At 36.8% G+C, this 25,312-nt stretch overlaps 1 protein-coding gene across 2 annotated transcripts in view; it reads right to left on the bottom strand.

The window, feature by feature from the left end:
* Window positions 1–21,658, bottom strand: part of Mnr (Membrane-bound Notch regulator) — an 89,639-nt gene extending 67,981 nt beyond the window's left edge. Inside the window, exon 1 of one of the 2 annotated variants that reach the window (XM_065867864.2) lies at window positions 21,515–21,658. The gene's annotated coding sequence lies outside the window, so the exon portion shown is untranslated. The remainder of the gene's footprint in view (window positions 1–21,514) is intronic. The other variant, XM_070997574.1, reaches the window with a different exon arrangement.
* Window positions 21,659–25,312: the final 3,654 nt, after the last annotated feature.

Genomic DNA, 25,312 nt, shown 5'->3' with positions numbered 1-25,312 from the left:
ACTCCAGCGAAATAAATGGCGGCCCACTCACACATATGCCAGTCCGCCATCCACACACACAGGCACACACACACATAAGCAGAGCGGAAACGGAAGGAGTTGTACATGTTTGATGGCAGGGTTGCAACTGCAGCTGCAGTTTAGAGGGCGCATAGCGAGCAGCCACTGTACGGTGGAGAATTCAACTTTGAGGTATGTCAAAACAATTTAATATTTCATAACAATTCATAATAAAAAACTTTTAAATGTACATTGTTTTAAAGGGACATTAACTTAACATTTAAAGAATTTTTTTAAATATTTGAAAGTTAATGCAAGTTCTATAAATATTTCTGAATTTTTCTTATATTTATCTCGTTTTAAATAATAAGCAAACTGAGTACAGAAACCTCACACGCCACTTTCAAGGTTTCTAATACTTTTTGTTTGCCAGCCAATGAAAATCCATTTTCCTCGCGACCTAAATGCCGACACAAGAGCCCACAAATGTATCAGGTTTACAATGCACAATATTATCCATATATTTTTCACAGTTTTCTAGACTCCATAGACATTTGATATGACAGCAAAGGAAAAACCGCAAAACCCACAGGGATTATCGAGTGTAAAATATATCCATTTGCTGTTTCCCATTAAAGTGCGCACTTGAACGGCAATTGATCCCACTGTGCGGCATTGTCATTACTATTTGCGCTCGTTTAGGGCTTCTGATGCTTCAGATGCTGCTGCTGCGACTGTAAGTGCATGGTAATGTTTTAAAAACGCGACACAGACGCCTGACGATAACAGCCAACACAGGGTCAGGGGTGTGGAAAATTGGGGGGCAATGGAAAACTGGGGGGCCGGCGGGCGGGAAAAGCGGGCTGGTGCAGCCAACAAGCTATGCCATATCAATTTTCAATTTCCAGCGCGCCAGCAACTGTCAGGGTGTCAGGGACAGACGAGCGGACCGACCAGACGGCCACACAGACCCACACCTAGTACCTACACTGGGCGAAAAACTCCACCTTAGTTGGGGTTTCATTCAGAGAAAATTTTTAAAACTAAGAGCAAGTCTGCCATTTCCCAATAACATTCCAAAATACATTCTGTTTCGAATTTTAACTAAATTTAAAGAAACATTTTGAAATATTTTTACTATTAAGGTTATGTTATATCTATATTTCTATCAATGTTCTTGATAGGAATATCATTTCCCTTAGAAAAAACAATAATAAATTTGATATGATAATAAATTCCGTATATTGGAAGAAGTTTGGCTTTAATAGCTTTATAGATTTTTTTAGTTTATAATTACTGTTCTTCTTTGCTTGACTAAAATACAAAATTTAACCAACTCAAAATATTAAAATAAGGTGTTAAGGGTTAAAATAATAAAAACTTGAAAATAAGCCAAGCAATTGATACAAATTTCTAAAGAGCTTATTTTTCATAAAGAAATTTTCAGTGCATATTTGTACGCATCGCCAGCAAACTGCGACCAGTCTAAAGACCATTAGAGAAATATCCAAATCAACAATGAAATGCAATTTTTTCCACAGCAAGACAGGCTGCATAGTCAGCCAGCTAAACTATAAATTGCCCATTGTGTTAATTGAGAAAAGCAATGATAAAATAAAAAGACACACCACATGTCCAACAATTTGAATAGAATTTTTGAGAATGCTTGATAAAGTAAAAAAAGCCGACACAGTAGAAAATTTGATGGTAAAGCATTTAATATTAAGCACTTTATTGCAATATTGCCATGTTTTCGGAATATTTCGACTGGCCAGCTATTATTTTGCTAAGCTATAATTGCATTTTGTGCCAGATACAATTTCATGAATACTTTTAGAGTCATAGAAAAGGATTTATAACTTGCGTTTCTGATGGGATAATGGGTAGGACTTTACTGAAAAAATAAAATTAAAATAATTGGATTAGGAGGGTTTCAAAAAATATTATAGAGAACTGTAGTCTTTATGGGGAACATTTTATATAGAAGGTTGTGTTTGAGAATTTAAAGTGTTACATTCTTTTAGACTACATAACTTGTTTAAAATATGTTTAAAATGTAGTAACAGTAGATACTGAAGTACTATACCATACATTTTAACAAAAGTTATAATATCAAAAGGGCACTATACCATTTAATAAAACTATCAGTCGGTTAGGGACAATCGATGGCCATCGATATCACATTCCCAGGACAATAGTTAAGGGATATGGCCAAGTGTCTGGACAGTCGTTTATTGTCAACTCATTTGTTTTCGCTTGGCCCAATTTGGAGTTTGATTTATGTCGAAAATATTTTAATTTTATTGGCACAGCAGCCCAGGTGAAACAGAGAGAGAAAGAGAGCGGCCCCAAAATGTAGTTGTCGTTGTCGTTGTGAGGATAACCCAGATACACACACACAGATACACACTCACACACACACGGAGTGTCCTTTCGTCCTTGCTGCATCTGTTTTGATAAACTGCATTGTTATGGATTCTCTTGCCGAATTTCTGGCGAATTTTTCGGCCTCGTGTGCCATTTTGGCCCACATTCCACTTGCACACACACACACACACTCACACACACACACACTGCCAATACTTTGTAATCACATGAAAAACAGTTTTTGTTCAGGCGTAAGTCCTTCTGATATTTTTTCATCATCTCAGCTTTCGTTTCATTACCCCCTGGCTTTGTGTGTTCCAAGAGTCTTTACTCCGTTTCTGCGTTCACAACAAACAAAAATATATACAAAATTGCACAAATTGCATTTGGCAAACTATTTATTCCCCCTCTTATCGGCCATTCAAATCAAATTTACAGTCACAATGAAGACAGAAATGAATATTTTGGTCATTCAATTAATTTGGTTTTATTCCGGGCGAGAATTTCCCTGTTGGTATTTAGCAATTAAGCTCTTCAAATGAAATTCTATAGGTCGAAAAGAGTTCGGCATGTGTGCTAAGTATTTAATTACTTTGGCAAATATTTGCCTATAAAGAATAATATAATAAAAAGGCTGGATAAAGTTATAAATACGGTTTGCATGCAAAATAATATAATAATAATGGGGAGAAAATGACACTAGCATTTGCACTAAATTCTATTTTGCAATGTATAATTCCTTTTTAAAAATGATAATATTTATTTAGGGCACTTGGCAAATGAGTAGTGAACTATAAAAAACAATAAAATATACCTCTTTCTCTAAATTTGTTAATATCAAATATTTTTAAGATCATGCCAACTAATCACGAAAGCCCGCTAAAGTAGGCAACGATTTTGTATATTCAAGATGGACTGATATTACAACAAGAACGGGGAGAAACTTTCACTTGCTTTTGAATATTTTATAAATATTGAATATTTTCTGTCTCTAAAAATGTGGAAAAATAAAGTAAGCCCCATATAAGCACCCCTCTTTATATCAAACATTTTCAAGATCATCTATGTGTGCCAATTAATTACGAAAGCCCTCCAAAGTAGGCAACGATTTGTATTCGCAAGATGGATGGCTCTCGTGTGTTTTCGTCTATCTCTCAATCAGATTAATTTATTGGATTTTGTCAGCCCGCACTTCAATTAATCAAAATCAAATTAAAGCTGCAACGGAACAGAAAAAGGGCCAAAAATGTGTTGACTTGAGGTTTTCCACCCGTTTTCCGGCCATAAGTCCTCGGAGGCTCATTAGGCCAAATAGATATACGTTGACACACATTGATAACCGTTCGTGTGTGTGTGTGTGTGAGTGTGTCTGCCCCTAATTAACCCACTAATGCCATTTGCCGACTAACGTCGCTAATTAAGCTTAAAAATGAGTAAAAGGAAAAAGTGCACGAAAAAAAGGGGACGAGAAGAACAAAACGAGAAAAATTTTCCCTGCCTGCGGAAAAGGTCAAAGCATAAATCAGAGGGCCGAGGGAGGCGGAGGGGGGCGGGGCCAGGCAGGATGCAATTGCCTGGCCTGGCCCACTTTTTCTATTTTTTGTACTTCTTTTTTTGCAGCCAGCAGCAAAAGGGGTCACCATAAAGTTTTTCCATTTCTGGGATCCAGTTTCAAGCAATTTCATTTAGAAGTGGCTTTTTACAGGTGGGAAATGAAATGAAATCTGCCTTAACCGTGTGTCTATAGGTGGGCATCTGGATAGCAAGTTCAGGCGGAAGTTCATATGCGATATCTTTTACGGCCATCTGGCATCCACTTAAGAGTGTGTGTGTGTACATGTGTGTTCCCCATTCGGTCATTTTTTATCGGGCCTTTGGGTGGGTTGACATGGGGAAATGCATTGATTCCATTGGAGAATTATTAAGCGGAATAATGTACTATTTTACTCAGGTGATGGTCTAATAAAAAAATATGTCACTGCGCTTTGCAGGTTATTTCGTATTAACAAAAAGGGTTTTTATAAAGGACTAACATTTGTATATATTTTTCTAGGCTTTTTAGAGTAAGCTATCAAAGTATTCATTACTTCTAGACGTTTAATTTGAAATAAAAATTATGATTTGTTTTGTAAAAAAATGTAAAGCTAATCAAGGATCGCTAAAATTCGGATTTAAAAAAAAAATGTATGAAAAAAGTCATTAGTTACTTAAATATTACTTTACAATATAAAACAGGGTTTAATAAATGGATCCTGGTTTATAAAGCCGATAAGCAATTTGTGAAAATAAATATATCTTTTTCCAAAGATATTAAGAAGCCACCCCTTGTTTTTTCCAGTGAACCTGTTATTGAGCTCAAAGGAAAACTGGAAACTAAATCGGAGCGCATATTAGTCCTTCTGTCTTTGGCTCTGCGAGGATCTCTGCGACTCCGCGCCGGTGACACAGTTCGCCCAAAATGCAGGGCTCCTTCGCAGGGGTCAGGGGTCAGCGGTGACGCTGGCGATGGCAGCACAATGTATTTCAAGTGGAGCGAGTGCAAATAAAATTAAAAGACAACAAGAGCATCAACAAAGCGAAATAGAAGGAAAAAAACGAAGTCGAAAACAAAAAAATATATGGCGCCGACCTCATTTTGGGAAAAGGGGTGTTGGCTGGTGGGTGGTGGGTGGTGCAACGTTGACTTGTTTTGCCACTTTTGGGTGCCACCACCCCCTGGATTTTTGCCACCCCCCTGCCCGCTGCCACTGTTTGTCTGTCGACACTTGGCGACCTCTGCCGCTGCCTCTGTCGGCGTTTTGTCATTGTTTGCATTTGGCGCGCATTTTTTTGCTTTGTTTTCGCTTGTGGTTTTCCTTTTGTTTTTGCAGCATCCAGCGAGAAGAAACAAAAAAATTTAAAAACTGAAATAATAATCCAAAAAAACAGGCGCAAGTGATACCCTCTAAAACACGAAACCAGAGCAAAAAATTTATGAAAAGGAAGGTATGTTTTAAGTCTCAATGTTAAAATGAACCAATGATATAGCATTCAAAACGGTTATACAATTTGTTGGGGAAAGTACTACATATTCAATCGAAAAAATAGAAAAAGCTTTTAAGAGTCTCAAATATTTTTTCTGTTACCTTTTTCGTTACATATAAGTTAAATAAATTTTTTTTATAAATATGGATATATACAATTTTTGACTAACATTGTTGATGTATTTATTTTAAAATGTGATAAAAGGCTAGTAGATTTTACAAAAAAAATTAAATAATTTTATAACCAGGATAGGGATAAATACATGTTTTTTTATAGCAACTTTAATTTTTGCTTTTTAACTTTGTTGACCGCACTTTTTACTTTTAAGAGGTATCTGGGCTTTACTCATATCTTTTCCCACACGATCTTTCCCGTTTTGCACATAACCTCTTGGTCGCCTCCAAGAGTATAAACATTTTACGTGGCTTACATTTTTTGTACATATTCCTCCGCGTCGAGGGCTTTGTTGTTGTTTACCTGGTTGGCCTGAGCTCATTGAGTCGCCTGGCGGCCATTTTGTCATATTTGCTGGCACCTTTGTCAAGGACGCGCTCCTTTTGGCCCTTTTTGGCCAGTTTTCTCATGCCGCATCCTTCGTTGCCACATTCCATCAAGTGTGGCCAACCGAATTTCTGTGTTTTGCAACGTTTTTCGTAGTTTTTCTGTGGTAATTTATAAGGGGGATGTGGTGGAGCATGTACACATACATAGCAGATCTGCAGGAAGTTGTGCAAAATTTAAAACGGAAGTCAATTGCCAGACAGTCAGCGATGGCCGCCGGAAGTGGCAGCTGCATGCAGCATCAGCAGCGCCATGTTGGTTTCCCTTCTTTATTGTTTTTATTGTATTTTTTGTCATCCCTTGGCTGTTTTTTTTTTATTGAGTTATTGGCGCATTCATTTGCCATACGCCGCATGCAAGATTTATGCCCGCCATGTGTCATGTGGCTAAAAACAAACCTACCCCCGACTTTATCCCCGACTTTTCTTTTTTTTCGGTCCCAACATTTCCCCAACATTTTCTCCACTTCCCCCATTTAGCATTTACCCACTTTTCCCCACCATTTCCACAGGCAAACACACACACACACACACACAGGCTGGGCAAATTGTTTAAAAGCCTCGACAACAACAAACAACAAACAAAACGAAACGATTGCGAGACAAAAATATGTTCTCCACGCTGATCTCTCTCCTCCCTGGCGAAATGTTTGCATAATTTTGCCTGGCCAAAATTCGGTTTGGAGACATTCGGAACCGGAACTGGAATTGGAATTCGGCAAACATGCAGCCCCCGAAAAATGCCACCAATCCCACTAAAAGCCTTTGCTTTCGGCTTGGGCCAGACTTTAAAATAGGCCAGAAGCATTGTTTTTAAGTCGCAACAAGCAGCGAAGTTATGGATACTTTTCAGGTAGTTTAAGGATTCCCCTTTTCTATTTGCAATATTTGCTATTCCATCAGAAAACGAGGTATAATGTCACGAATTAAGCCCCAAAAATTAAGTTAACTTTTAAAGTTAAATAAAAATTCAAAAAGTAGTCAAGTGCTTGATATGTGGCCGGGCCAAGCCTCTTTACTTTTGCCTTCACACTGACATTTTGACATTGTCAAATCGTCTGATAGATGGCTGTCACATTTCATTGACTTATAGGCTAAGCCAAACAACCAAAAAAAACAGCATCAGCAACTAATGCGTATTAAATTGACAACGGACAATTGTTGCTCGGCTCATTGTTTGTCGTTGCAAAATGGGATAATAATCAAAAACCCGAATCGTGTTTAGCAATTAAAATGAAATTAAAGTTAATTTTGATGTGCAATTAAACGCGAATCGGTGAGGGATGGCCATGGATATGGATGCGATCCATCCAATTCAGCCCCCCAATTTCCCCGCCGGGCTACATGTCAAAGTTGAAATGCTGACGCAGTCGCGGCTTTCCCCCTTCCCCTTTCCCTTTCGCCCCCCGGGGAAAACCGACCCCTGACCTCAACGAAGTCGTTTATTATTTGCCGCCTGCTGTTGCGTCATAAATAAATTTTGCAGTGCATTTAACGAATTGTGAACTCACCAAAGGGAAATGCCTCGATATTCATACTGCGTATATTTATTTTATGGTAAGGTGGCTCACTTGCAAGCTGTCATTTCATTATTTGATATCTTTAAAGTCAGCAATGGCTGAATTCATTCAAATTTAAATGGTTAAATATACTTTAACTTAAGTCTTTAACATTTTACAAATTGATTATGTAAAGTGCTCAAAATAAAATAATATAGTTTTCATGTATATTTTATTGATAGCATTTTGATAGAATTTTTCAAGTCAATTTTGACTGAATTTTTTTAAACTTAAATACAATATGAATTTAATAAATTAACTTAAGTGAAGTATTCTTCATTATAATGATAAATAATACAGAATAAGCAATACTTATTTTTAAAAACGAAGGCGAACAAAACACACCACTTAAAACCAATGCGGCCAACACTGCGTATGCGCGATATTCAAGTGCATCCATTAAAAGTAATTGTTTTTATATTTTCGCCTATGTAATTTGGTCACCCTGGTGCAAGCACCAGTATCTGTGTGTGTTGCCTGGCCATGTTTGTGTGCGGGTGAATATTTATCTCTTGATTTACTGTCCGGAGTCTGAATGAAAGCCGGGAGTTTTCGGGCTCATCATTATGGGCCCATTGTATAGGCCCTGTGTGAGAACAATATACGTTTGATATATATGGTGAAGGGCATGTTCGACCAAAGAGGCCAATGAATTAAGTCCAAATGATCATCATTTACGGAATAAATCACACAAGAAATCGGAAAAGTTCCATGATATATCTAACGCCGTCTCCCCTTTAAATTAATTTCAATTAATTCCACACAATATATTTTACTTTTACAGGATATTACCTTAGTTCAGCCCTTGACGTTTCGAGCATTTTTATGGGCCAACTTCGGCGATGAGTTGAAAATGCAAAAATTAATGCGCTTGCAAAATTTATTCATAATTAAATATAAATTTATGCTCAATTGTGGTTCAACACGATGACGACCACCACACGTGTGCATTTCCTTAACCCCCCCACCCCCTCAGTGAAAATATACCATTTGTCAACTTTTCCCTGTGTGGATTTATGATAAATTCGTTCGAGTTCGCTCAATCATCGTCGTCATTAGTTTTGAACAACATTTTTCCAGCACATTTATTTTTGCACTCCATGCAAATATTATTCAAGTAAATCACAATGAATTCGTTTATAATTATTCGAAAATAAACAGAAAAAAATACAAGTTTACACTGAAAAACTATTAGTAAATTGTTTTTTCTCTGTGCATTTCTGTTTTTTGGTGGCCCCATATTTTTTTATGACAAATTATCCTAAAATATGCAATGGCCAAATTAATATTTAATGGATCTGCCAACAATTAGTGTAAATTATAAATTTGAATATGTCATTTAGGGAGCGGACCAAAGCACTGAACCGTGTAAATGTACCCACTCAATCGTAAAATACATAAAAAATGGGCATTTTTAGAAAATCTTTCCACTCAATCGATACAATATTGTGCTTGGCATATTAAATACATCAAATTCTGTGTATATTCATAACAAATGATTTGCGATTTCCACAGAGCTGATAAACCGCAGGGCGGAAAATGGAAAATGAGCGGAGAACGGGGAGCGGGGAGCGGGGAGCTGAGGGTGAAGTGGAAAATCCCAAACAACAATAAAGTTTAATAACCCAAAGGAATCCGGCGAGGAGACGCGTATAATCAGCATCATCAGCGACATCAATTTGTTTGCCCCGCCCACTTTTCCTATATAGGCGCTAAGCTGTTAAAGTGTAAATGACGTGTAAATGGGCGACCCGAGAAAAAAAGAAAACATAAACGGAACATTTTTTGGGCAAGGGAAAGGGAAAGTGCTTTCAGGTCCATTTTCGCTCCCGTTTGAAAGGCAAGACAAACACAAAGTATATAAATATAATTCATATTTCAGTCACCGTTGATTGAACAAATTGTGAGCAAGAAATCCATACACTCAGGGAAGAAGTAGCGCATTTCGATGTCAAGTCAAGAAAGAATTTTCTTGATTCAAGAATGAATATTTAAAAAGAAGAATAAGAATTTCAGACTAAAATAAGGGATTTAAAAACGAACCTCCTTGATCCAAAGACAAAACATGAATCGACATAGGTACGACACAAGATTGTTTTAAGAACGAATTCAAAATTTCAAGAACCATTGGTACGTTATTAAGAATTTTCGTTCTCAAATTACTCGTTCTGCCTTTTTCTGGGTGTATATACATTTATATATATTCCCCTTCTGTATCCCATAGATTTATTAAACAAAGGCGACGTAGCTCAGAGGCCGGGGCCACTTTAAAAACTTTAGCATACAACAAAAAAACATAAAAAAGGTGTGAGAAGCGAGAATGAATTTCCCTCGAACCCTCCAAAATATTTTTTGAGTTGGGTAAAGTTCGGCTCATAATTTTCATAAATCAAAATGGCCTTTTCAATTGCTTTCTTTTGTGATGAGCACACAGGCAGAGTCAGCCGTTCTCGCGATTCTTTATAATTAAATCATAAATTATATATGAAAAATTATATAAGCTCAATGGATAAAAATGGGGAAAAAGTTCGGAGAGCGACTAACAAATATTTCTTCATTTACATGATTTATTTCGGTGATTTCCTTTTTGGAAATGGAAAATTTAAATGGAAAATCTGGTGATTGTTTTTGGGTAGAAAAATACAAAAATAGTAATGTGGGTGAAGGCTTTTGTGTTATTTGCATTTGGGATAATTTTGATTACGTTTAAGGTTAAATGGCTGGCAGAATTCGTTTTATTTTGGGGATAACTTTCACAAAGCGTAATTATAATATGCCATTTAATGGGAATTCAGATATAAAAAAAATCAATTTTCATTGCTTTTGTAGCTGTAAAGCCGGCAAAGTTTATAATTAATGTGCAATTAAATTGTCGCCTTGCATGAAACCGAATTTCGAGTGAGGTGACGAATGCTGTGGGTTCCCCAGGGGTTGTGCTATATCACGCATACGTCATGTGGGCCCGGGACCGCCCAATAACCCCCCAGACTCTCGTCTTGATTTGATTTGATTTATGCCCTGCTGAATGCAAAGCGAGCTGGCAAATGACTTAATATTTATGGAAAACATTACCGCAATATCCTGCTTGCTAGACAGACAGACAGACACATATGTATTCATATATATATTCCTGTTGCAGCCGTTTTATGTTCTTTTAATTTGCCCTCCCGCCGAGGAAAAGGGGAAAAGCCTTTTCAGTGGGTGGTGGTGGGTGGTTGCAAAGGAAAGCGCCTGTCTCAAGGGCGCCGCAAAAACCGCGACACACGAAAAGTGGGTGGCAAATGGCTGTGGTGGAGCTAGGAGATCGCAATAGCAAATTTTCGTGCAAAAATCAAAAAGTTTCACCACCCGCCAGCGATTCGTGAGAAATTCGCATAAGTCCTCAGATTTCCAGGCTCGGGGGTTGTAATAAAATATTTATTACTCCACTTATAGAAATGCATATACACCACAGCTGGGCAAATTCCGCAGAACATTGAACTGCACGGGAGCAGGGATTTCAAGTTAATCGAAAATTCAAGCTCCAGATGTTGGGGAATTTATAGAAATGCATAACTAACACGAATTTAAAATCTAAAGACTTTACAAAAGTTTAGAGGAAAATTTATATTTTCCCAACCGCTGATGACTAATTTTTAGACAAATAATAAAAAATTCATACTTGAATAACCCTTATATAAATTGTTTTATTTTTTACTTTGTAAAGAAAAACAATGGATATATTTACAATGCTTTTCTCAAAAAAAATGTACAACCTATTTAAGTTTTCACACAATTTAAAAGCAATAGAAATGTTTGAAATATCTAAGCTTCAAACTTTTTTTTGACAATAGAACTATGTATATCCAAACAAAAAATCCTATTCTATTGTCTTCACGCACATATTTTCAACCAACCCAATTTCTTAAGAGCCTCATAAATAATCCATATATTTTTGTGTGATTCCCCAAAAGGTTTTTGCATCAAGTGGTGCAAAATATGTAAAAAAAAAAAGGTTAAGGAGATGCAAAAATAAACACTTCAGGCGTTGCTCACAATTTCTAAATACTTGGGGGAAATCAATAATGCAATGCAAACCATTTTTTAAGATAAAATTTTTCTTGTTTCATTTATATTTATCCAGTATCTGTATTTCCATCGTCTTTAATCGCAGTCATCGAAGAGATCCAACTAAATATTTGCAAAATTCGCATGCTCCTTTGAGCGACAAACAGACGAAGGACAAACAAAAGCAAACAAATCAACAAACACACAATATCTGCTGTTATCCGAGCGCTTACAAACGGACTTTATACTGGGTACAATATCCATGCACCGACCCCCCAGATCCGTCCCTTAACCCACAGCACGTCACCCCTTAACCCACAAGTAGCCCCGAGTCATTTCTAATGCGAAAACTATCGACAGTCCATCGCAGGGAGTCGAGTGGACTGCTGTAACGCTTGCTGCTACTATTTACTGGCTGGTGTTTGCTATATCTGTAAACGAATCAAATTGAAAAAGGCAAATGCGAGTGGCAGTGCACTGAGCGAAAAGCAGCGGTCGACTCACTGGGGGACTCCAAGAAAAAAAACCAAAAAACTTAAAGATCAGTCCGATTATAAACTTAAGATATACGATTTCTGGGCACTCAATTTAAAATAAATCTTTAAAAACACCTTAATTATGATCTCTGAATACATAACAATTAAAACATAGTCACTATGTATGTCACTTTGAAACCAGGTAATACACCCAAAAAAAATGTCCCTTAATTTTAAACATTCTTTTAATTTATAAAAATATATATTTGAAAACGATTTTTTTGAAGATCCTTTTTTAGTTAGCAAAATAACTTACAAATTTCTAAAATCTAGTCAGAATGTATTTTCGATTACAGGTTATCGAAATAATATTTTGGGTCACCTTTGCACGCGAAAGCAACTTTACCCAAAAATCGTTTGGAAAGTTTTATGTTAAAGGTTGTAAGTCTTTAATGTCTATACAAAATATGAAAATATTTATGTAACTGCGACAATTACACCAGTTTTTTCCAAAATTTGGGGTCACCTTTTTTAAAATTATATACATATTCTACACATAGATAGAAATTATTAGTCTAAAGGTTGTTAGACCTTTAAAGGTCTTTACAAAATAGGGAAATATTGATGTTATATCTTTTAAAATGGTACATTTGTGATCTGTTATTTTTGTCTATAAAAGAATCTCAATTACTTCGCCCAGTGCAGGCAGCACTCCCCTTCTGAGCTTGCTGCCCCATTGCAATCCAATCCGGCTCAGAAGTGAGCAGATGACATGACAAATTTCGCTGAGCTGCAGTCAAAGTTGAAGTTGAAGCTGAAACCGAAATCCTAAATCGAAAACCGAAAATCTGAAATGTGAAATGTGAGCAAGAGCTGGGATTCAGAAATCGGGAATAACAGTATACGGTGCTGACAATTCAATTGTCACATCCGCTTATAAAGTTGGCAACCGTGGCTAAAAAAAAAAACGAAAGAGAGAACATTTCAAGGTTAACTTTGGCCAAATCATGGCAAAAAGTCCGAAGGCAAAAAGCCAGACAACTTCAATTTCATTTCGTCTCGCTGTGCTGGTGATTCAGATACCTATTCCGATTCAGAACCAGAATCAGATTGAGAATCAGATTCAGATTCAGTTACTTGTGCCATTGCTATGACTGTTTCCTGTCTGTCTTCCACTTCCTGCCCTCGATTTTAATTTGGCCGCCCTTCAATTTCACAGATACTCGACATCGCCATCGCCATCGCCATCGCCATCGCCATCGACTGTGGAGATTGCGAGGGGCGATTAAGATGGGGCCACTCAAAAAATTGAAAATTTCTCGCAGTCCCCCAACCTATCGCTCATATTTTTTTTTTTTATTTCATTTCGGGCCACAAAATCAAGTCGAGCGTCAAATCACTCAAACAACTTTTGGCGACCCCCTCATCTCCGCATTTGAGTTATTTCTTTTTCGGTTGTGTGTCGTTTATTAAATATTTAAACATAATCCCGTGGGGGAAAATTGAAAGCAAATAGCTTATGATAAACAAACATTGTCCTGTCAGTAAACGACTGGAAATAAAACTCTCGATAAAGTACATTCGGAATATTTATTTGCCCCCGGGCTATTTAATGTCGAATCAATTTATATGCATAGGAAAAATAAATAAAGTCAGCAAAGTGGCCCTCAAATTACAGTTTAATAGTTTCCTGTTTTTTTGTATCAAAGTTTCGCATTGCGTTTTTAGTGCGGTCAATCCAAATGATATTATTATTTTTTTAGGCACTAACAGGGAATATTTTAATTGCTTTTTAGTTCTAACATAATATATTTGAGACCTTTCAGTTCATTATTAGTATATGCTTCTCCCATTCATGACCTTTAAGTTAATTTATTGATCTAATATACATATTTATACTCCAAAATGAAGTTACTATTTTAGGCACTAGCATGGAATATTTCAATTGCTTTTTAAACTTCCCTAAAATACATTTACAGACCTTTCTCTCATTCATGACTTGTTAGAACATATATTAGAGCTGTAGCATATAGGAATTAATTCAAAAATATATAATCATTCCTGATAATATATATGAAAATAAATAATTATTGTAAACTTTTTCCATTCATATTTCTAATGCGTATTTATAAGACAGCTTAATTCTATAGAATTCTAGAGAATCGTACATATAATTTTTGTACTTCGCGTCTCATCTTCTCGAAAGCTTTTTATAATTATACATGGATTCGCCCTTCCCCTCTCGTGGGGAAATATAGAAAAAAGAAACGAAAAAGCGAAGAGTGTTGGAGATAATATTATTCGAATGGAAATCAACGAAACGACCTGAAAACGCGGAGACTGTGCTGATAGCGATAGCCTTTGGGGTCAGTCCTCTATCTAAAAACGAGTGCTTATATACGGGGCATACACTATATACCACTATATGTGTTTATTCAGCTCCGTTGCTGTATATTGCATGTATTTATGTGCGGCATCTTAACCAATCTACACGTAATCCAATTTGCCCTCGTAGCCGACGAAGAAGCTCTCCAACAATTGTTTTTGATTATTTAATTTGCCAGACTTTTGCTTTGATTTAGTTTCGTTTTGGCTGGGTTGTTCAGCGGCTCAGAGGAGATCCCTATTTTTCCCTATTTTTGCTGGCCAAAGCTCCATTCTGGAGGGCCTTGAGGCGGGTTCAGCCGACCACAAGATGTGTCCTTAGCCCCTTGCTTTGTCTTTGCCTATGATTTACTCCTGCCGCAGTTCGGGGACCTTGAAAATATGGCAGCACATTGTTAGCCATCGTTGCTTTTGGCCCACAGACAACAGTGGGCGACAAAAGCAGGTCGCCGAGTGGCGAAGGGGCTGCGGAAAATGCCAATGGGTAATTCGAGTATATCCGCTGAAAAGTCCAAGAAACAAAAAATGTTTTCTGGGACTGGATCTCAGAAGTGCTTCAAATACCTAACTGATAACACCAGTTTACAAAAGAAAATTGATGAAATACGCCTTTCAGGAAACCTTTGTTTTCCGGTAAGATACATCTCCCTGATTAAGAAAAGGGCACTTAAAATTTTTTCTATGGTACCAATTTTTTTTTAAGTGTAAAAAACGTTTTTCGCACTTTTTTATTTTCTAACTCGAGTTGTGATAAACCGAATTCGGTCATTAAGGACTCATTTTACAGGTAATAGAATGCCCTTTAACTTTCTTATACACATCATTAAGTTCCATTCATTAGTTCAAAAGCTACACTTCGTCAAAGTTGAAAAATTTGGAAAAAAATCAAAAACGCTGGCATAAATGGCTTCTTTAAAAATACACGCGTAAAAACCGAAATTAGTTTTATGTTGTTTTCTTGAAGGCTGGACCATAACGGAGAATATGCGCCATAGATCACGACAATCCGTTGGTAAATCGATTTTTAACAGATTTTTAAACGTATATACCCAAGTTCAGTATTTGGGAGCAGCGGCCGTTAAACGTTATTTTAAATTTTCAGTGTTGGGGAACGTAAGAATTTGGTGCAAGTTGTTATGCATAACGTCAGTTTCCTTGCTAAAAATATATAAAAATGATTTCCTCGTAACTGCAATCGCATACTTTTTAGCTTGCCCAGCGCTAATAGCAAGGAAACTGACGTTATGCATAACAACTTGCACCAAATTCTTACGTTCCCCAACACTGAAAATTTAAAATAACGTTTAACGGCCGCTGCTCCCAAATACTGAACTTGGGTATATACGTTTAAAAATCTGTTAAAAATCGATTTACCAACGGATTGTCGTGATCTATGGCGCATATTCTCCGTTATGGTCCAGCCTTCAAGAAAACAACATAAAACTAATTTCGGTTTTTACGCGTGTATTTTTAAAGAAGCCATTTATGCCAGCGTTTTTGATTTTTTTCCAAATTTTTCAACTTTGACGAAGTGTAGCTTTTGAACTAATGAATGGAACTTAATGATGTGTATAAGAAAGTTAAAGGGCATTCTATTACCTGTAAAATGAGTCCTTAATGACCGAATTCGGTTTATCACAACTCGAGTTAGAAAATAAAAAAGTGCGAAAAACGTTTTTTACACTTAAAAAAAAATTGGTACCATAGAAAAAATTTTAAGTGCCCTTTTCTTAATCAGGGAGATGTATCTTACCGGAAAACAAAGGTTTCCTGAAAGGCGTATTTCATCAATTTTTTTTTGTAAACTGGTGTAATACAACAATGTTTCCTGGTAGGTACTATATTTTAGAAAAACTGAAATCAAAATACTTGAAATCCCATCCTGATAATACCAACGAATTAATTTTCTAACAAACAACCATGTTTATATAAAAAAATTTGTATACCTATTAAAAATTGTAGAAAAACAGCTTTAAGTTCAGTTTTGATTACTTTAAGCACTTCAAATATTTCCTGTTTTTAATAAGCAGTTACTCTTCCAAAATTAAAAAAATACTGCTTTACCACATAAGCTAAGATTAATGGTTTATGACTTTGTTGAAGTGATTAGAGGTAAAGAAATGATTTTATAAAACGGTTTGTGTGTTTTGCAAGCCGTTTTGTTACTAGTTATTTTGGTTAAATTTGTCGATCACCCAGATATGAATTTTCTGGTTTTAAAAAGTATTTTTTGAAAAATTTTTACAAAAATTGGATACCTAATGGTCGACTCTCGAGAGTTCGGTGTTGCATTTTCGGAAAGGACGTCCAACATGGCTGGCAACATTTCCACCTCAGATGGCTTTAGCCCCCTTCACCCCCTTCACCCCCTTTCACCCGCTTTTCACCCCCTTTTAGCCTTTGTCTCTGTGCATTTGGCTTGACAGTCGCAGCAACCAAAGTGCGCTATGAGCTTTTGTTTTCGCCTTTCTCTTGATTCTAGTTTTGTTGCATTTCATTTTCTTATATTTCTGTTTTGTTTCCCTTTTTGTCCTGCCCAATTTTCTTGGTTATTCCTGCGGTTTTCCCGACTTTGGGGAACATTTTGGAGCAATTTCAGCAGGTTTGCATTATTCAAACACGTTTACAGCCCAGAAGAAATCTGAAATGCCAAATACCTTCGGACACACAATTATCTTTTCTGTGTGTTTCGGGGCATAACTTCTTTCAATAGCAGCTAATTGTTTGAGTCAGCAAAAACTTCCAGAGCACCCCCGCAAAATTCACGTTCCTCGCCCCCACAAATTAAATTTCTCCCAGCCAACAAACCCCAAAAAAGTTGCAAATAATTTGCGGATCGGGGGATAATCGAATAGAACTTAGCCTCATAGAAATTATTTGTTGCGAAAGTTTCGCCTGTCTAGGCAAACTTTGCGACTCGTTTTGCATAATAGCGATATAATTTTCGAGCATTTTTCCGACCCTGACACGGTAGCATTTAATTGATTTTGATCGATAGTGGAAGACTAATTGAATTCGGTCTCAGTTTTGGGATGATTCAGATTATGGACTTGACTGTGATAGATGGGTTAATTGTTGAAATGTACTTTGTGGGCTGTAGATTGTTGGCTTAGTTTCTTCAGCAGCTGCAATACTTGGTTTGCTCTTTAAAAATAACTACTCTTTACAGTTATATGACATCTTAAGCAGGGAACAACAATTTGTAAACTCAATTGTAGACCCAGATTTAATAATAAGACCACAAATATGTTGATCACCCAGTAAAAGCTTTAACCAGAAACTGCAAACAAAACAGCTCAAATACATAAATGCAAGTGTTTCCTCCGCAAAAACATAAAAAATTCAACAATGAAAACCAACCTCAGCTCTTGCAGCAGAATTTTAAACCAACAAATAAATATTAAATCAAGTAATGTTAAGAAATAAATGGAAAACAAGGAAGAACGCTATAGTCGAGTACCTCGACTATCAGATACCCGTTACTCAGCTAAATAGAGATATGCAAGCAGCAAAGCGAGATTAAAATGCGCCACCTACCGGCGGTATACAGAATTAAGCGTTATGGGCGTTAGAGTGGGCGTGGCAAATTTTTTTTTGGATCAATCGATAGGTTTTGACGAGACCAATACATTTCAGTTGAAATTTTTTATCTAGCATGAAAATTGTGGGCGTCACAGGTTTTCGCGGTTTGTGGGCGTTAAAGTGGGCGTGGCAAACTTTTTTTTGGGTCAATCGATAGGTATTGATGAGAACAATACATTTCAGTTAAAATTTTCTATCTAGCATCAAAACTGTAGGAGCCACAGTTTTGGGCGGTTTGTGGGCGTTAGAGTGGGCGTGGCACTCTGCTGAAACAAACTTGCGCTGCGTAAAAAGCTCAGGAATCTGCACGCCAAATCTCAATAGCCTAGCTCCCATAGTTTCCGAGATCTCAGCGTTCATCCGGACGGACAGACAGACGGACAGACGGACAGACGGACAGACGGACAGACGGACAGACGGACAGACGGACATGGCTAGATCGACTCGGCTAGTGATCCTGATCAAGAATATATATACTTTATGGGGTCGGAAACGCTTCCTTCTGCCTGTTACATACTTTCCGACGAATCTAGTATACCCTTTTACTCTACGAGTAACGGGTATAAATATATACTCAATTTTATGAATAGATTTCAATTCAATTAAGGGATGGTAAATAAAAAAGTTAAGTTAAGAAATAAATGGAACAAAAAGATGTCCAGTGAAAAGACTTTTGTTAAAGGGATTTTAAATAAAAAGAATTTAAAATTTCTTGGCAAATATAAAAGAAACTAAAGTTAAGAAATAAATGTAACAAAAAATAGTTCCAATGAATAGACTTATTTTCAAAGTGATTACAAATACATAGCATTTTAAATTTCCTGGTAAACATCAAGCAGGGCTATAATAAACACGTTAGTCCCAACGATTGTCAAAAACGTTTTTCCTGCAGCCTTTCAATCAGTTTCCCTTAAGTTTGCCTGATTGATTTGTCGGCAGCCACAAGACTTTGCCGACTTTCCCAGCTGAAAAGCAGCGAAACAAAAGTCGCAGTAAGTTAATAAGCCTGCCGCACACGCGGGGGGCACTTGGGCCCCCGGAACCCCCTTATGACTAAATAGTAACACATACTGACCTGACCTACTCTCCGGTTGGGGGTTTAGAGCACGGGATCCAGAACGGGAACGGTAACGGCAGCACAGCGGTGGCAGTGGCGAAAAAATAACAAAGAATAAAACACAAAAAAATATATGTAGAAAAAAATATAGAAAATTTTGTTATAGAAAAAATGGTACTCTATGCGGTATAGGCTTATAAGTACGAGTGCTTGAGTGTACACTGAGCGGAAAACGCGCCAAGGCGAGCATTGCAAGCAGATCATTTCATGTATTTATAAGCCATTATATTAGATTCAGTTAAAAAAAAACCATAAAGTTTCATCACACATTTGATTTAATTTTAAAAAGTGTTTTACTTTATTTCGGGATTTCTCAGAAATTTGAACTTGGGTAAGTTTAACCAATCGATGACAGAATTTAGAACTTGGGTGATATTGCAAAACTGGACATAAATAAATGTGGAAAATCAAAAACATATAATTTGATACATTTAGAGCCATACTAGATTTATGATCAATAATATTTTTTAAAACCTTAATAAATATTTTGTTCAATATTATATTTGCAGCTCAAAAGTATCTTTAGATGAATTTGAACTTGGGAAAGTTTAACCAATAATTTATAGAATTTACATAATATCGCAAAACTGGATCATAAATATTATATATTATCGAGTAATAGGCTTTGGTAACAACTGATCTGCAAGCAATATCGAAGTTGGTCGAAGTTTTCAGCCGTGTAAAGTGGAGATTGGGAGCCTTTGGAGCCTTTGTGGCCCTCGCTGTTTGAAGCCCCCTGTGCAGCCCCCCGATCCCCGGCGAGGGTTCTTCATGCTGGGGCCCCCGAAACACGCGATGTTACTGGAGGGGAATACCTACACATATATATGCAGGGAGTAGGGGAGAAGTAAGACCCTATATATGCATTTTCCAGGGGGTCTGCAAAGGGGGTCTAAAACGACGACGGTGGGCATGGCTGACTTTACTCTGACGGACTGTTGCGTGTTTTGGAGCCAACAACTGCGACGTACTCGTTGCCATTGTTGTTGTTCTTGTTGTTCTTGTTGTTCTTGTTGCTTCTGTTGTTGTTGCGGCTTCTATATACTTTCTATTGTATTATATTTTATATGGTTTGACAAAGCCCCAAGCCACTTAGACAAACTGCTTCAACTTTCTGCCCTGCCCGGCTCTTGTTGCTGTTTATTATTGTTATTTAATGTTTATAGTTCGCCGAACAAGACGCGATATGTGGGTGGTTTTCAGTGCGGGGAATCCCCTTCACTTTCGTAGAAAGAGGCGTAAGAAAAGGCATTATTAGCCATGTATATTAGATGACGTTACACGACTCGGCCTAAAAAAAAAACAGAACCAGAACCAGAGGACCTCAAAGGAAATTGCTCGACGAAGTGGAACACTCAACACTGATCATTGTAATTATGTTCCCATTTAAAAGTTGGCTTTTATATTAAAGAGTTGAAGGCTCGTTACATTTTTTAACTTATCCTATTTTTTATGCTGTGCTTTGATAGGCCTACATACATGTTTAGATACCTCTTGCTTACTTCGACATTGAAAACCTGGTTTGATTTGTGAAAAAATGATTCAGAAAACATATCTCCTGGATTAAGTGAGCTTACTATGTCTTGAACAGTTTTGATTTTCTTTAAAAAATTCAACACAGTAATTAAAGTATTTTAAATAAATTTTGCAATAAATAAGAAAAAATTAAAAAAAATTTTTTTTTTTATTTTCGAATTTATTTATAAATTGGGTTGACATTGGACATTGGGCAAAAAGCATAAAAAATCCACTCTTTAGAAGTATTAAATTTGCATTACAAGTTCACATTCACTTATAAAAATATTACTTTTTTTTTAAGCTGTACTTTCTATTTTTGAACAAAGTTCAATGCCATTACTTGGAACTCTAAAATTAGGCTGCCAGAAAAGGTGAAAATTAAATTCAGACAACGTTTCCTGAATTTATGCACTTGGCACGCTATTTTTCGAATTCGAATCAATCAATTAAACAAGCTGCAAAAACAACATTCAAAACGCTAATTAGCCAGAGAGAGAGAAACAAATAAGAAAAGAAGGCAAAAGCGGAGATGACGATCACGATCACGATCAATGCGGTCTCGCACACTTGAAAAAAACGGTATATGCAAAATAGGTTTTAATTGAGCACAACAACAATGACAACAACGCAGATTGGTTTCACTTTGTATTTAGCACTTTTCGCTGGAAAGATGATTTAATGGCACACAAACGTAAAAAAAAGTGAGCACACAATTAAAAAAATGTTTAAGTTGTGAGAAAAAATCCCAAATCATTAGCACTTTGATTGTGTTTAGGGTTTTTTAAATATTTTTTTTCGTAAGTTTATTAGTGGGTTTTATTGTTATTTTTGTTGTTCTTCTTGAATCGAAACGCGTTTTGTGAAATCACCGGTTTACGTACGTTTGAAATTTGCGTCAAATTCGCTGAGAGTTGCGTCGGCTGTGGGAGCTGAGAGTAGAACCGTCGGGAGCCAACTGACACCTTCAGTGCGTCGATTTGCACTGAGCAAGTGGCGTAGCGCCATGTAGCGCCAAAAGCCGGTTCGGCTCCCCGTCCAACGACTCATGCTCGTTCGGGCCCCTTCGGCGAACTTGCCTTCGTGCCCGCATCTTCGCTCTCTTTCCCGCGCTACCCCACAGTTCCCCAATTCCCCAGTTCTCCGCTCTCCATCTCCTCTCTCTCGCTTTCAATGCCAAGCGCCAAAGCAGCTGTTTCCAGCGTGGATTTTGTTGTTTTGATTTTTTGTCGCGCTCGCACGTGAGCGAGTGGGTGTGTGTGTGTGCGTGTTTGTTTTGTAAGCGGCAAGTGCAACGCTTTGGCTACCGTACGCTTTTCAAAACTGCGGTGGTATTGGTTGGAGCACCAGAAAACAAAATGGGAAATTACAAGACCAAACGGTAATTCCAAAACCAAATACTTCTGAGTTATGTTCATATGCATATGTATAACCATGTGTATGTGTATGAAACAAAGAACAGCGTGTTTGGGAAAAACAGACAACATAACGAAGTGATTTGAAAATCACTGGAAAAGAGAATTGAAGGGAATTTTAATAGAAACCGTTATTTTCGTTTCAATTGAGACAAGCCTCAAAATAAAGGGTTTACAAATACCATAAAAAGGCCGTCCAAAATGTCCTATTTATTAAATTAAATATGTTTGTGTTAATATTTATTGTACGTATGTGCAGCCAAACATCAGACCCCTGAATACCCTGTATTTTAACACTAACTCAACTTACCCACGCCGAACAAAGAAGAGGGCAGCTGGCAATAAAGAAGAAAGAGCAGCAATCCAGTTGAAAGAAAGTTAGCAGCGCAATGATTTTAATTGGGAATCGTTTATGGGACACAGATTTTTCTAATCCAAATGAGTTATTCGGCCATTAGTAGGGCTATTACTGTTCTCTGCCTTCCGCGATGCCGCACTCACTGCTGATTGCACTCTGGTCCACGTGCTTTTGTTTTGATACCCTACAAAAGAGTTGTGTTGTGTTATGTGAAAAGAATGTCATCTACTTTCGATTGTTTTCTAAAACTGTTTTTTTGAAATTATTTCTATGGAAAGTTAATGTTTCTGTATTAAAAATAAAATACACATTTAATATTTTTGTATCATACGATTTTAGAATTGTTCATTAGGAATTTATTAAAAATGATTGCAATTATTAGTAAATAAAAAATGAACCAATCCATATTAAAGTTCCGAAAATTTTCGCTAGACGACCTTCTTCGTATTTTGTTGAAGGAAGGCTTACAAAACCAATATTTTTTAACAAACATTGAGCTTTAGCTAGTTTTCGTAGGGCGTCTGAAGATTCGGTGATTCTTACCTTATAACACTAGTTGTTTCTCCTAGTGTTGCTGTTATTATGATGATTACTGTTGTTGTTGTCACAAGCAACGCACAGCGAATTTTTCAAGTTCAACATGTCGACGCTTGTTTTAATTTTAATCACACAAACACAAAACATGAGCCGTGGTTGTTGTTGTGGCTTTTTGTGTTACATTTTAATGTTATGCGGCCTTTGTTTGTTTATGCACACAAAACACAAAACATTCATAAAAGTAACCCAGGGTGGACTACAATTGTTCCTTAAATTTAAGGTCACGCGGTGAATTTTAAAGGAAATTATTTCAAGAAAATAAAAGTGTAAGCCACAAGGGGGTTTTGAAGACATAGCAAGGGTTTTAATAACATCGTTTTATTGTATTTTATTTTAGAGAAATATTTTCGGATATATCATCGAAGTTAAACCAAAATTCTTGTTATTTGTTCAAAACTAGGTATTCCTTTATTTACTTTCAAAGTCCACCCCAAGTAGCGTATATTTTATGGGATATTTTTGGAGTTTCTTTATTCCGACTTTCGGGCCGCTATGTCCTATGAGATATTATGTTCCACACACACAAACACACACACCAGCACATATCAAAAGATAACTGTAATGTTGTAATGTAGTCCATTTGCGACAAATATGCGCACCAAAAAATGCTCCTCGGACAATGGCTAAAATTGTTCGCATATTCATGACCGAATTACCCACATTCGGCTGGCGAGTGAGGGAGAGGGAAGATGGAAGGGGCGCGGGGTGGGGGGTGGGGGGTGGGGCAGATGACTGGACACAGCAGAACAAACAAAACCATTGGCAAGGCACGCAAATCTCGACTATGACCAAAATATTTGCCAAAGTTCGTAGAGTCCTAAAAAAAAACAGAAAAATGTACACTGAAGAAAACCCGATAAGCAACCTTGAACCCCAAAATATTGAGCATTTTCAGGTAACAAAGCTAAACAACTTTATTAAAAAAAATAAACGTCTGATGACGGACATCAGTACGTATGAGTGATGTCGTATGAGTGATGTACATACGTATGGGTAATGTACGTATGAGTAATTTACGTATGAGTAATGTACGTATAAGTAATGTACGTATGAGTAATGCGACTACTTAAATTTGTAAAAAAATAAAAATAGTAGTAACAGTAAGAAATAAGCTCAAGCCATGGTTCATAATGTTAAAATTTTATTGTAAGCAGCTATAAAAAACATAATTAATAAATGCCATCTCACTATAAGTATAAATTTTATTTTCTATGTTATTGAACCACTTTGTTATAGATTATTCAGAAAATAATTTCCTTTAAGCTATATTTGTATTAACATTTTTCCAAATACCATTTTTTTGTATAAAAAAGAATCCATTTCTTGGCAATCAATTTTTTTTTCGAGTGTGCTAGATGAGTAAAAAAGCGTTGCCAAGAAATCAAAGTGAGAGAGTGCGAAGCAGCGGGGTGAAGGACGAAAAGGATGAAACCAGGCCGGATATATTAGCCAAGACAGGACAGGGCCAGCATCATCGTTCCATTTTGCTGCCTGCGTCAATGACAACAAATTCGCTGTAAGTCCCTCTTACCAAAAAAAAAGGGAACACATTCCCGCCATTGATGATGGGCTACTAATATTTGCCAAGCGTAAAGTAATAAAATATTTCTTAGGTCAATAAATGCAATTGAATGTGAGGCTTAGAGCCGAAGACACGAATCGAAATGGAAACGAGTCCGAGGAACGCGAAGGGATACAACTTAAACGACGAACTTGGTATGCTCTAGTGAGAAACAATTTTTTTTTTGAAAATATATAAAAAACTGTCATATTACACATTTTTAAGGTACAAATTTAGAAATATTAGCTAGGGTATTATTTATTATAGTTAAAATATCATGTGTTATCGGAAGAACTTTGAATTGTGTTGATAATACCCTGTCATCGCATCTACTAAGCCTCCCCCACACTTCGTCTGGACTTTAGAACTACTTTTTCTGATTTTTATTTGATTTTTTTGGAATCACTCTCGTGTTATTTTAATGCCCACTCTTTCGCTTTTCTATTCGGAGGAATATATGTACGTAAAAGCTTTTATTGTCATTTGTTTGCTTTAGAATGCAATAAAAATGTTATGCCAAAGGATAAATAAATACGCCAGCATGTTGCCAAAAATCAACATGCAACTGACACGATATATCTATCGCCCTATACTATATACATACCGTATAAAGGAGGCCACATAAAGCAAAGATGACCAGCAGAAGGAGCAAAAGAGCTGAAAAAAGAGTGCTCGAGAGCGGATATGACAATAGTGGCTGACTATAAAAGGACTGTAAGGGAATCTAACAAAATTGAGGGGCTTATGCT

Source organism: Drosophila suzukii, chromosome X (assembly GCF_043229965.1).
Source record: "Drosophila suzukii chromosome X, CBGP_Dsuzu_IsoJpt1.0, whole genome shotgun sequence".
Classification (NCBI taxonomy): Eukaryota; Metazoa; Arthropoda; class Insecta; order Diptera; family Drosophilidae; genus Drosophila; species Drosophila suzukii.
Note: the sequence above shows the minus strand (reverse complement) of the source record. Positions and strands in the feature narration are given on the sequence as shown.